Consider the following 14,604-nt stretch of genomic DNA (forward strand, 5'->3'; position numbering starts at 1 on the left):
TCCACAGTAAATTGTAAAGGCAAATTCTTAACAGGATTTTTTTTCTGAAAATGCTCTGAGCCAAGACAGTGAAGTGGAATAAATTGTGTCCCCCCAAAGGGACCCTTTGAAGTAGGAGAGTCGTTTCAGTTATGTAGTCTGTAAAATATCCTAAAAAAAGAAGCCCACTTGACTTGTAATTTTATTGACAAACTTATCATTAAAATTGCATTAGAATCATTTGCAAATAAAAGACATATCTATGCACACATATACGCGTGCACACACACATCAGTTTTATATAGTAATTGCAGAAATTCCTATCATAAGGCAGAGATCAAAGTGTAGATGGAAACACATTTGATGTTATGAATTGAGAGCAAATTACACTGCAGGCTTTTCAGTTTGGTCACATTCAAACAACTGCTTTGATATTTCAACAAACATTTATTGAGTTTCTATTCTATTCAGTTATTGAAGTAGGTGCAGAGGGAGATTAAACAAAAAAAATCTATTTTGATATAGTCCCTCTATGATCCAGTGAGTGAATCAGAGACATAAACAACTAACGGCTGCAGAGGGCTCTTTTGATAGAAATGGGAAATGTGTGATAAGAGAGGACAAGGAAGAGGACAACAGCCATCACAGTAAAAGAGGATTTGAGGTTTTCCTCCAGCAAGTGTGACTTGAGCTATGCCTTGAAAAATGGATGAAGCCCTGTTAGGTAGAAAAAGTAAGAGAATGGTAATTGAAGCTGAGGGTTTTAAAGAAATAAACATGTTTCCTTGAAGTCATTGTCCCTTGACAATAACCTTAACTTTGATGTCTGCCCTAGTCGAAGAAAACTACAAAAACCGTTTCCACTGCTCCCACATTGCCTGTTGGTCTTAGGATATTTTCAGATGATTGAATTGACTGATGAGGTGGTTGGAGACCATTTGGAGAGGCAGACTTTCAGCTCTGAAGAAACTGGATCTGATATGAGCAAAAATCCCTATAAAAGATGCTGGCAAGAGTCCTCCTAGATCATGGGAAATATAGATTTGTGTATCATCTCACATTTTCAGTACCAGCCAGCAAATTCCTATTAATACTCTTCTTCAGAGCCTGGATGCTGAGTTATCAATTACTGTCTAAGCCAAGCAAGAGACTGTTAAGCAATTTGCTGATTCTCTGCCATAGTCCTAAACTAAGCACCAGTTCTGCTCCATGCATATGCTATTATTATTGTGCTGTGGTTCATTCTAATTAAAAGTAATGAATTTCCTGTTTTAAGTGGCAGGCAATTTTGTTTATTTTTGCATAAGGTGAACAATACAGAAGAAAACCCATGTCAACTGAAGATGCAAACATGGTGCATGGTGATAAGGGCAACTTGTTTCTACAGGAGAGTATAGAAAGAACGGAAAGGTTCATTCTAAGAGTTGGGTTTAAAAGGAAACCCAGTGCTCTAGCAATCAGGGAGAAATTTATCATTCAAATGAGGCTAATGAGAAAAGCAGTGCAGTGGATGATGTGACAAAATAAACAAACAAAAAAGTGAATGATAAAGGAGTGACAGATGGAGGAAAAAATGATAACAGTTTCATTATGATGCAAAAAAGATTTGACAAACTCTTCCAAGAAAACAACCAACATTTTACCTCTGTATTAACTGAACAATTTAAAATAAAACAATTACTCTGCTTTCATTGTGCCTAATCTGGCTAAATATTTAAGTAGGAATAGTTTAATTGGCAAATGCAAGTTTGGGGTTCTATTTATAACATGTTACAATCATTTCTTCACTTCAGTAAAACTTCATGCCTTTTAAAACATCTTTATGTGAATATATTGATGAAAAATGGATCATTTGGGAAAGATGTAGGAAGGTGGATAACTGAAGTCTTAACAATGGTTGAATTTGCATGATTCACATATACAATGAAAATAGCAATATGACCCTTATTAACTTCTTAATAATGTTTCTATTTCTGAAATTAAAGACAAGATTATCTGTAGAGATAATGCACAACGGAGGAAATACTTTTTTGAGTATGCCTCAAAATTGAGGTTCCAAGCTCACTTTTATTTATTTATTTTTTGCTATGTAGACTTAACACACATAACAACCTTGTAGAAAATCAGAAGTTACTTTCACACAGAGAATGACCACTTTGAGTTAAGGCATAAACTAACAATGAATATCTTCAGCATTTTTAAGGTAAGAAATAGTGCCAGGAATTAGAAATGAGATAAGTGATGGACAGAAGAATCAGGATGGGGCTGAACAACAGGGTGATAAATGGACAAGGCTTCCAGGATGGAGAAGACTGACTGACCCAGGGCCAGGACCTGACTTCTGACATAATTATTTACCATATAGTCAATGTTTATATTTTAGCACAGAAATTATGTATGTATCCATTTATTTCAGGTAGGACAATCTTTCTCAATTCTGTCCCACTCTGTTTTGGGAAATTCTTAATTATCATTGTGTTATTCCTCTGGGTTACAATGGAGTGAGGCATTTGAGCTGTGTTGGGAAGATTTTCTTTAAAAATAAATGGTCCCACGCTGTCATTTTCTTCTGAGCATTTAATCCTGCAGTGTTTGGTTCTTTCTTGATGTCAAGCTGTCAGGAGCCATCCTGTGGTCAGTATAGCTGCCACGGCAGTCACCTCTTGTCTTCCCAGGGGAAACAGACTAGTACACTTACAGTGAAAACAGAATTAACCTTAGAATTGGACACACCTTAGCTCTCCCCCAGATCTCTTATGATAGTTTACTCCAAATGAGGCTCACTCTTCACCTATAAATTGAGGACCTCACATACTTTTATCTGAATTAAGTGAACAAAATCTGAAATTTGTAATATGATTACTGATACATAAAAAGCACTCAATACTTTTTTCCCTGCATATCTTCCCATACAGGTGACAGTGAGCCTTTGCTATGGTTGGAGATTGCTAAGCTAGCTACATAAAAAGTTGCCTAAAATAGTAATTGGCTCTCATTGAATGCCTGAGAGACTAAATTCATGTTTGTCTATTTTGGCTACATACTTCTAGGTTTGGGCTATATTCCAAAGAATTGAGATTATCTGAATAAGTGAACTGTCACTATATATTGCAAATTCTTAACATTCAATGTTCTTTATGTTCCTATGTTAAGACAAAACTTCTGTGCACTAAATTGAGACTCTGAGTTTAATCCTAGTTATCTATGCCATAAGAAAATTAGTGAAAAGTGTAACATATTGGTTTTTCATCAGGGAGACCATAAAATTTCCCAGATTATTTATTGTATTAAGAATTTTCCCTCAAAAACATTTTAAAACTGTTTTAGTCTGTTTGTTACTAAGTATGCTTCAGATGATAGCAGTTTAACGTTTCTAATTTCTTTTCATAGATTATGAAAATAAGATTTAAATTGTTATTGAGTTCTATGTTCTGAATAAATTTAAGAAATTCTGAGCTGGACATGGTGACATACACCTGTAATCCTAGCTACCTGGGAAACTGAGGCAGAGGAATCACAAGTTTGAGGAGAGCCTGGGCAACTTAGCAATACCCTGTCTCGAAATAAATGAAAGGACTAGGGATGTAGCCCAGCAGTGGAATGCTTGCCTCACATGCACAAAATTGGTTCAATCCACAGAAACTCACACACACATAAACACACACAAAATCTGAAAAATAAAATTCCAGCAGAAATTAGTTCCAAAATAATTTGTTTTAATGAATGAGAGCTCATTTTAGGGGTTTTAAAGTTTTAAATATGAAATATACTCCAAAGGACCATGTGTCCCAATTCATGCTCCCAATTCATGGTGATGTTGGGAGGTGGTGAAACCTTTAGGAGATGGGATCTAGCGAAAGGAAGTTAGGTCACTGGGAGTGCATCCTTGAAGGGGATATTGGAACCCTGGCCCCTCCTGGCTCCCTCTTTGTTCCTGGGCACCAAGAGATGCACAGTTTTCTCTGCCACCTGCTTACCACCATAACATCCTTCCTTATCACAAACCCAAAACAAGGAAGTTAACTGCCCATGGACTGAAACTTCTGAAACCATGAGTCAAAATAAATCTTTCCTTCTTTTAAGTTTATTTTTCTCAGATATTTTGTCATAGTAATGGAAAGGTAACTAATACTAAGACTTTACATATATGTGGCATTTTGCAATATGGTAATTTACACCAATGATAAGATGCTTACATATTATTATAAGGATACACAAGCATCAATTTTTAAAAAAACAAAATTCCATTTGTTAATATGTGGATCTCTTTCCCATCCCCCCTTTTATTTTGAAGCAATAAATGTTTATTTTTTTCCTCCTAACAGCTAAAAAGTTATCTTCTTTTAACATAAATTTTTTTTTACCTTTTATCTTTTTTTTCTATTATGGTTTTGGCTGTATCTGCTTTAAACAGACAAAAATCATATGCATGCTTAATTGATATTAAATTCTTTCAAATATTGCAGCAAAAAGGCATCTAGAAATCACAGAACAAAGATATAAAATGTACAAAATGAAAACTGAAAAAAGATATTAAGCCGAGAAAACTTTTAATTGATTTTGTTTGTATCTAGATTTTATCTTTCTCATGATTTACTCAAGTGAGTGACTCTAAGGAAATTTAATTGACTTGTTCTTTCAAATATACAGTGCTTATTGAAATTTTACAAAGATTGTCTTGTTCAAGAAATTTTTCCTTCCTCAGAAATACATGGCAAGAAAGCAAATGGTAAGAATAAACATGTATGGATGTGTTTTTTTATTTAACTAGTTTCTCTTGAATTATAGATCTGGGATCAAGGCTACTAATGAGATTATTTTAACAACATTGGTGATAATATTCTGCAAAAATAACCACAAAAATTTCTCCCATTTCACATTTTCTCTTTATAATATGATTAGAACTTTCTTCCATCAAGATGTAAGGTCCATTTTCTCTCTCCTTGCTTCTGGGTGTGATTATGTCTAGTAGAAGTAAGGCTATGTGACTTCTGAGTCCAAGTCATAAATAGTGATAAAACTTTTGAATGATTTTCTTGAATTCTAACTCTAGTAATTCAACCACTACGCTGTGGATAAGAACAAGGAGCAAGTAGAAATGTGCACAGGGGAAGAAACAAGACCTCTTGAACTACAGCTGAGCTCCCTGCTCACAGCCAACGCTGACTTTACCAGCCAGGTCCATAAGTAATCTAGAAAGTGGATTCTACAGCTTTTAGTTAGGCCATCCCTGCTGATGTTACAGAGCGCAGTGATGAACTGTCCCTCTGAAACCTATTCTAATTGCAGATTTGTGAGCAAATTAAATGGTTGCTGTTATTTTAAGCCACTAAGTTTTAAGGTTACTGCCACATATGATTTCCTTAAATGATACCTAATATTCTGACTATTAACTTTGTATGAGTTAAGAGTGATCACTGGCCAGTTTCCCAGTTGTGAGTCAAACAATTTGTCTTTATAACCTTTAAATATTTTTCTACAGGTGACTTATATGTTCTTCTATTATGACATGCCATTTAAATATGTCAATGTTAAAAGGTTTGTTTTTACTTGTAGAAATTTCTAATAAATTGTCTAGCTGATGTCAGTATAATGCAAGAACTGTCAATGCCATGGAGTTTTCTTTTAGCTCAATTTGAAAAGTACAGACTTTAGGATTTTCCATCCTCAAGAATGTGTCTGCTAAGAGCCTGCAACTGTGACTCAACAGCAACAAATGTAAAGGTAACTTTATCAAGGAAGAGTGTGGGTCATCAGTAAAGTAGCCTAGCTCTTTTCTCACCAAAGCAACTTTGTTAAATGGTAGATCAAATATAATTGCTGCCTAAGGGGGTGGGTAAGGTGCCCCAACTTAATGGGGCATTTTCCCCAGTACACTGGATTCAACAAATGTCAAAACTCACACAGTTCCAAATACTATTATTCATTGTCTCATTTCCTCAGGCAACTGAAAGACGGAATTGATTGGATAAAGTCACAAAATCCCACATGAATATCTGATATTTTAGAGAAGGTTTTAAACTGAATTCAGAGAAAAACATAAGGAGATTAAAAATAGAATCTACATATAATTTGGGGGATCACATGCAGGCCAATAGAGTGATGTTCCAATTCTAAAGTGAAAAAACATATACAACTCCCTATAATAAGCAAGTTGTAATTAGCAAGGCAAGGTAATGTCAAATGAAGACCAGAATCTCAAAAGAGATGTATAGCTCCCCAAAATAATTGCTTTAAATGTCATTGAAATTAAAGGATTCATTTATTATATTAAACAAGAGATTATAGATGATATTATATAATAGTTACATAAAATGAATTGGCAGAATTAAGAAAATATTTCAGAGTGCAAAATAATGACACTTTAGAATAATTTTAAAAATAGGGGTTAAACTGATATGTAAGGAAAGAATTCATAAAAACTATCAACATAAAGACACACCATTAATGTAGATGTAGAAAAAAGTAAATACATATGCAAAAAAGGCAATATGTGCTGGGTTTTAGTTACACTGCTTAAGAAAAAAAATGAATAAATAATATCAAAGGCTGCAAATATCATGAACAAATAAACTCACAAATAAATGATAAAGACTTTCACCATTTCAATAAGTGGTAAAGATTTCAAACTCATAAAATCAAATGCATGTTTAAAAATTATAAAATTTTGCATTTTGTGTTCTAGAATTATAGTTATTAAGCAAATTAATAATACCAAGTTTGGGGGCTTGGGTTGTAGCTCAGTGGTAGAGCGCTTGCCTAGCATGTATGAGGCACTGAGTTGGAAACTCAGCACCACATAAAAATAGATTAATATAAAAAAAAAATAATAAGTTTGACAAGATTATGAGGTATATGGTCACTCTCATACAATGCTGATAAGAAGACAATTTAGTATATTTCTAATGGATAATATGGTGCTTGTTAAAGTACCATGATGTAAAACTTAGGTAGCAATAGCTATGTGTTCAACAAACCCTGTTTCCCTTTTCCTTCTGGGCACCATAGTTGAATAAGAATTTTTGTGAGATATTAAATCTGCTGATAGAGAGTAATATGGTTAAGATTTGGCCAATTGAATATGGCTAGAAGTGCTTTATACCACTCTAAATTCTGACCACTAAAAAATATCTTACATGTTGAGCTTGGTGTCACACACCTGTAATCTCAGTGACTTGGGAGACTGAGTCAGGAGAATTGCAAGTTCAAAGCCAGTCTCAGAAATTTGGTGAGGCCCTAAGTAATCTTGTGAGACTGTCTGAAAATTAGAAACATAGAAGGGCTGGGAATGTATCTCAGTGGTAAAGTGACCCTGGGTTCAATCCTCAGTACCCCCATTGTCAAAAAAAAAAAAAAATCTCACCTGGTCCATTTTGTACTCTTTCTTTACTGTCTGTATGTGTTGAATTATAACAATCCAGCAAAAGACTGGATGGTAGGAAATGGAGAAATGAGTTGGAGGGTGTCTGCATGCCTGATCCACTGTGTGGGAGAAAACCTCTCAGGGCAGCCAGACAACAAAAAAATCATATGTTCCACGATTGCATGATAAAAATAAATACTTGTATTAATCCACTAAAATTTTGGGTTTGTTTGTAACAAACACTGACTTATACAAAAATTACTCCCTTAAAATGTGGTGTTGTCATGGAAAACTCTAATATAGAAGGTATTGATTGGGCTAAGTAGCATTAAGGAAACTTAAATCAGAGGCTGAGAAGAGGGCAGCCTGGTAGTGAAGATGTTAATATACTTCTAGGAAATTTCAATAGTGAAATATTTAGTAAAATTCTTGCCTATGGTAAACTGGAAAGCAGATCATATGTCTTTTTTTTGGTTGTGGTACAGAGATTGAACTCAGAGATCCTGTACTGCTTAGCTAAGTCTCCCAGCCCTTCTTATTTATTTATTTTTTTTATTTTGCTACAGGATCTCACTAAGTTGCTTAGGGTCTTGCTGAGTTATTGAGGCTCACCTAAAATTTGAGATTCTCCTACCTCAGCCTCCTGAGCCATTGGGATTACAGGTGTGTGCCACCATTCCTGGCCAAACCACGTCTTACAGGTCTTTCAGTTCTAGAGAAAGTGAGTGGAAAGAATGCGTGTTTGTGTTGGCTATCATTGACTGCCTTTGGCAAACTATAACAAAGTGATGAGCTCAAGAAAATCTCAGCTGGTCTGTAGTTGAAAGTAAAAAGGAATTTAGAGTGTACAGAGATTTGGAGTAATATAAAGATTTGTAAAACTATGGTTCCTGGACCTAAGCAGTGCAAAGCCAAGATTAATCAAAGTGTCAAACACCAAAGATTGTAAAGCTTCTAAGCAGAAAGGAATGAACCATTTCTGTGGTAAGTATCAGATTAAACAGAGGGACTTCCAATCTCTTGTCTATGTTGGCCTAAGTAACTGTCACTATGTTAAGGCTATGGTGTGACCCCGGTCCCACTCCTTTCCATCACTCCCTGTACTTATCCAGGCACATGTCACATCCTGAAGTTCCTCTACTTCCTATATATTAAACAACCCATTCTGACCATCACCTTTTTAATTTTTTTCTTTTCACTTGTTTTCCACTGTACCTGCCTTTTCTGTAACTCTTTGGAGCTTCTAGTTCATTGGTCCTCCTAATTCCCCTGATCATCTGCTGTCTCTGTTCATATTTCTAGCCATTCTAGATTCTGTGGTCTGTCTTTACCTTGGCCCTGCCTAATCTCTGTCTTTTTGAGACACATGTCAATTATAACCCCAAATTCTACCTTTGTGCCTTTATCTAGGATTTTTAGTCTTTATGCACAATAATTTGCAGAATCATGTTTTTCTGTTATTATCATGAAACTGGCATAAAATATAAATTGAGATTTAAACATTTCCAAATAATTAGAACCTTACTTATATAGGACCCTTCCTTATTTTCTTCACTTATGATTAAATTCTGCTAACATTTTTATCTCAGCAGATGATACTTGGGCTGTAGGCTGCTTTTGGAAATGCTCTATTCCTTGGTTTCTGTGATTTTCCCTGGGCACTCTTTCTGTGATGTTGGTGTGTGATACACCAGAGGGATTCCTTAATATAAGACAAATATGATAATATACTTTTGAACTTTCTTTTTATAAGCCCACATTATTTTAAATTGCTAACTAGTTTTCCAGAAAATTTTCCTATTTTTCAACATATTACTTGCGTATAATTCTTCTGGTTTGTGAATATATTATTGTTATGATTTAGATATGAGGTGTCTCCCAAAAGTTCATGTGTGAGACAATGCAAGAGAAGTTTAAAGGTGAAATTATTGGGTTATGAGAGCCTTCACCTAATCAGTGCTTGAATCCACTGATATGAATAAACTAGATCATAACTGTAGGCTGATAGGGTGTGGCTGGAGAAGATATGTCACTGGAGGCTTGCCTTTGAGGCTTATATTTTGTCCCTAGTGAGCAGAGCACTCCCTCCTCTCTGCTTCCTGATGGTCATGTCCTGAGCTGCTTTCCTCCTCCATACTCATCTGCCCTGATGTTCTGCCTCACCAAGGGCCCAGAGCAATGGAGTCTGCTGTTTGTGGACTGAGACCCTTGAAACCATGAGTGCCAAACAAACTTTTCCTCATCCCAAATTTCTTGTTAGGTTTTTTTGGTCGGAGTGATGAAAAAGTTGACTGAAATACATTATCATAAGAAAGCAGCTTATATTTTATTAACAATAGATATTAAATAATAATTATAATACATACCATACATATCATATATAATCGAAATAATTGTTCATCTACTGAACAAATATTACAATATACACATTTAGGAACTGTACCAAATGCTTTTCATGTATTAATTAATTTAATTCTCACAACAATGCTATGAGGAGATATTATTAATAGTTCCATTTTACAAATGGGAAAAATGAGACTCTAAGAGGTGAAGTAACTTGCCCAAGCTCACAGATTTAGTAGAACCTTCAGTCATGATTTGAATCCAGGCATGCTCTCTCTAGAGTTTGTACTTTCATTCTTTATCATATTACCTTTCAATCTCAAATAAGATGTGGGATAACTAAAGGATTTTTTTTTTCTTTTCTTTTTTCTTTTACCAAGTAAGGCTCAGCAGAGGCATGGAAATTCTGCAGAGTATTATTAGATAACATGAGTGCATGTTTTTTCCAAGATGATACTTGGCATTTTTCCTCTGCTATTACATTTGTTCCAAACATTTTTGTAGTGTCTAAATATATCTGCATACAAGAACAAAAAAGGAATTTTGTTCAGGATATAGTACAAGAATAAATGCATAAAGCTCATGTGAAAATGAAAGGAAGGAAAATAGAAAAATAAATTAAGGATCTATGGATGGAATTCAAACTCGTTTGCATCCTTGGCATAAATAAAAGTAGCATGAGGAGTTATGTCTTTAACATTTATTGGAGAGAGAACTTGATGGAGACACATTGATAATGTTTGAGAATGATTTTCATTTGCTGTATGTGTCAAGGCTTATGTTTTAGAGCTATTTTTTCAGACTATATAAAAAGGATAGAGGGAGTTATTGGGTGATATCTTTTTCTATTGAATTTGTTTTTGCCCATCCATAGTTATAAATGTCAATTATATGCAAATATTATATAATAGGAATAGGCTTGTGGGTAAGAGGCTGTAACTACAGCAATCATTATTCCAATTAGTTATCCTACAGATACTAATGGAATGAGTATGGAAAGCATCAGAAGTTTTTTGTTAGATGTGTTAAGTCTTAGATGAGTATTAGGTATTCAAATGTAAATATCAAAAAATTAGTCTTGTATAAATGTATGAACTTTGGAGAAGAGATCTGGTCTTATAAATTTTAAAGTCATCAAACAATAAGGGAAACAATAAGGGAAACATCAGGCGGACTCCAGTGGTGCAGGCCTGTAATCCCAGTGGCTCAGGAAACTGAGGTAGGAGGATTGTGAGTTCAAAGCCAGCCTCAGCAATGGAGAGGTGCTAAGCAACTCATTGAGACCCTGTCTCTAAATAAAATAAAAAAATAGGGCTGAGGATGTGGCTTAGTGGTTGAGTGACCCTGAGTTCAATCCCTGGTTACCTGACACAAAATAAGGGAAACATCAAGGGTGAGGGATGCAGAACTGCATTATCTTCTATAGTACCACAACACATTTCTATTGAACACTTGAAACATAACCAAGCTACTGCCTATTGAGAGGTGCTGAAAGTATGTAATTTAAACCAGATTTCAAAGACTTATTATGCAAAATAAGAATGAAAAGTAATTTTTACTAACATCTATAATATTTAAAGTTAAAAGGATAGTCAGACACATTGGAGTAAATAATTTTCTTTCAAGTCTTTCTTTTTACTTACTAGTGTAGCCACTAGAAAATTTAAAATTACACATATGGCTAATTTTTGTGGTTCATATTTCAATTGGGCAATGAAGAGACTGAGAAAAATAAATCCATAGATTAAGCCCTGCAAAATTTCTATATTAAGATATTCAGGAGATGAAGGAGAACCAAAAAACATATTAAGATGGAGCAGATCATGATAGAGGAAAGATGCCAGAAGATGGTTTTATCCAGAACGTCAAATGAAGAAAGTATCTCAAGTTTTTAATTGACTTTGATGCTCCAAATAAATTTGGGGTTGAGTTTGACAATTGAGTGGGTAGCAAGGAGATTATTAGTATTTGGGGAAGATTAATACCTGTGGATCTGAAGGATAAAAGCCTAGTCAGAGAGAATTAGAGGAAAGAGATTGGAGAAAATTATTTAAAAAACTCTTTGAAGTGTATTGTGGCAAAGGAGAGGATACAAATATGATGATAGTTGAAGGGGGCAGGGTAGTAAAGTTAAGAGATAATTGCTTTAGGTTTTCTTTTAGAAAAAATAGCAGATTTTTTTCCCCACTAATATGGTGGATATAGGGCAGAGAAAGTACCTGTTCATGGAGGACAACCAGTGTGGTGATTTCCTGGTTAATTTACAGGGATTGAAATTGAGAGCAAAATGCAGACCAACATGATGAACTGATCTTCTCACGGCAGGGGCTGTGAAAAAAGCAAATCAGCATAGAGATTTGCTACTTTAGGATAAAGGTAAACTAGGGATGAGTGTGAGATTCTCCATTTAAAACGTGAAGAGATGAAATATGGAAGGGAATATGGAAGTTCAATAGTCAAAAAATTCAAAATTTTAATGTGAAAATCTGCCTTTAATTAATGAACAGAAACAGAAATTATTCTTAGGAAATAACAGATTAGTGTGTTCTAAAATATTATTTATTTTATTTGAACAAGTGATGAACTCTAAGTAGGGTTTCATTTCAGAGATGATGGATAACACTGTGGCTTTTCCTTGCTTCACTTCCATGAGTATACCTTGAAGATTTTGTTCATTACTACTTATTGGAATTACAAAAAGTAATTAATAATGAATATATTTTGACATTAAAACCAAAATAAAAATCATGATTGCTTGAAGATGAAGGGAAATTAATGGCTTATTATGAAATAAAAACTTTTAGCTTTTGTATAAAGAAATAAATGTAGAAAGAGTCCAGATTCTGCTTCTTCAATGCTTATTAAAATGATTAAGAATCCAAAGTGCTATATGTATTTAAGTACTATTTTTTTTTGGTATGGGGATTTTTCCCAGGGGCACTTAACCACTGAGCCACACCCAGAGTCCTTATTTATATTTTATTTAGAGATAGGATCTCCCTGAGTTGCTTAGGGTCTCCCTGTGTGGCTGAGACTGGCTTTGGGCTTTGAACTCACAATCCTCTTACCTCAGCCTTCCAAGCTCCTGGAATTATAGGCATGTGCCCCCACACCCAGGTGAGTAATTGTTTTTAAAAGAAGTAATTCTAATACTTATTTTCCATTGCTTAAATAATTTTTAATTTCAATAAAGGCTTTTATTCAAAACCCAATAAGGGTCTTATAAAGAATATAATGTACAAAAGCAATAGGAAGACAACAGGAATAAAGCCCTCATGAATCGTGGCAGGCAGTTTTTATTCACAAAGAAAAAGTTCCAGTCCATCTTTTAATTTTTTTTGAAAAATTTCTGACATCACAGAAACTAAACTAGAAGGTACTAATCTTCTCCTCTTATATTTCCATGACAAGCAGAAAAAAATCATGAGCCAACAGAACAAAACAAAAACATGGAGACACTTACAAAACTAAATATGATTCTCAGCATTAACAGCTGAACAGAAAAGGGACTAAATGTTTTAATTTAAAAAAAAAAATACAAGTAGATGATAACTGAAAATCTACAAACTATTTAAAACCTGGAATCACTGTTCAGAGACTACTCGAATGGATCACTGGTGGTGATGAACAGCAGAACAAAATTATGGATGAATCTGCATTGCTCTAGCTGCTTCCCATGCCATCCACCCTTGAAGAAAGCTTGATGTTGATTGGATATTGAGTTACCCCAATGCTGGCAGCAGATCTGGTGATGGTAATGTGTGTATCATTACATCTTTCCACTGGAATTTTGACCTGTGCCCCAGACATCGGGTGGATCTCTTTGATTTGGGCATCTTAATGTTCAATTATGCAGCCAGTCAAACCATGTGGAATGGAGTTCATGAGAAGCAGTCTGAGCAGATGCAGGCTAATCCCAATAGCCTTTCACCTCTGGAGAGCTGAACTGAATGCCACTGAATGAATGTGTCGTTGCCACATGCCATAGGAAAGTGAGACTACTGCATTGGAGTGACTACTGCATAGGCAGTGGAGTGTCATACTGTCCTTGAATGGTGTAGGCCTCCTGAGATGTTCCTCCAGGTCAGGGTTGAGGAACATGTAAGGGGTGTTATGAGGAAACTGCTCCCTGTCACTGCCTGTGCTATACCCGTCCTGACCACTTGCAAAGATGACTGGAGAACTCGAAGGCTTTGGTCAGTATGGGAAAATCAGAGCCTTCATGGGGGACTCCATCATGACCACTCAGATCTGTTTGGCACGCTAGTGATGGATTGTGGACTGCCAGCAATAGAGATGACCCACTCAGCTGAATTGGGGAGCATATCACTTGCTACCTGGACTTGAGTCCCTGTACTCTTCCCTATTTCCTTGATCTTGCAATCTTCTTTTCAAATAAGAGAGCCACCCTGACTAGCAGGGACCACCAGGCTCAGAATTACCAGGGATCTATTGACAGCTGTGCTATTGATCATAGAGCTGCTGATATCTTTTTCCAGTTTGTCAACAATTATAGCAAAGTCTTTGAAGATGGGATTAGTGGGTCCAACCAAAGTTGTAATTCTCTCAGACAATTTTCTTCTGAGATGTTGATACATGCCCTGCTCTCCTTGAACACCTTCTTAACTGATTCTCTTTTCTTTCCAATAATACTGACAACCTCATTTCCATACATAAATAACCAAGTGGTGAGGGGGTGACATCTAATCTGCCTTTTCTTTTGAATTTATTCTTTATTTTTAAAAATTTGTTCTAATTAGTTATATATGAGAGCAGAATGCATTTTGACACATTGCACACAAGTAGAGTACAATCTCTCATTCCTCTGGCTGTATACAATGCATCGTCATACTGGATGTGCTATCATTCCTGTATATAGGGTGATAATGTCTGTCTCATTCCACCATCCTTCCCAAGCC

The 14,604-nt window shown here is 35.3% G+C and overlaps 1 pseudogene; it reads right to left on the bottom strand.

The window, feature by feature from the left end:
• Nucleotides 1-13,348: 13,348 nt before the first annotated feature.
• Nucleotides 13,349-14,360, bottom strand: LOC124994900 (poly(rC)-binding protein 2-like; annotated as a pseudogene).
• Between the last annotated feature and the right edge of the window lie 244 nt (nt 14,361-14,604).

The sequence above is a fragment of the Sciurus carolinensis genome, chromosome 10, assembly GCF_902686445.1.
Source record: "Sciurus carolinensis chromosome 10, mSciCar1.2, whole genome shotgun sequence".
Taxonomy (NCBI): domain Eukaryota; kingdom Metazoa; phylum Chordata; class Mammalia; order Rodentia; family Sciuridae; genus Sciurus; species Sciurus carolinensis.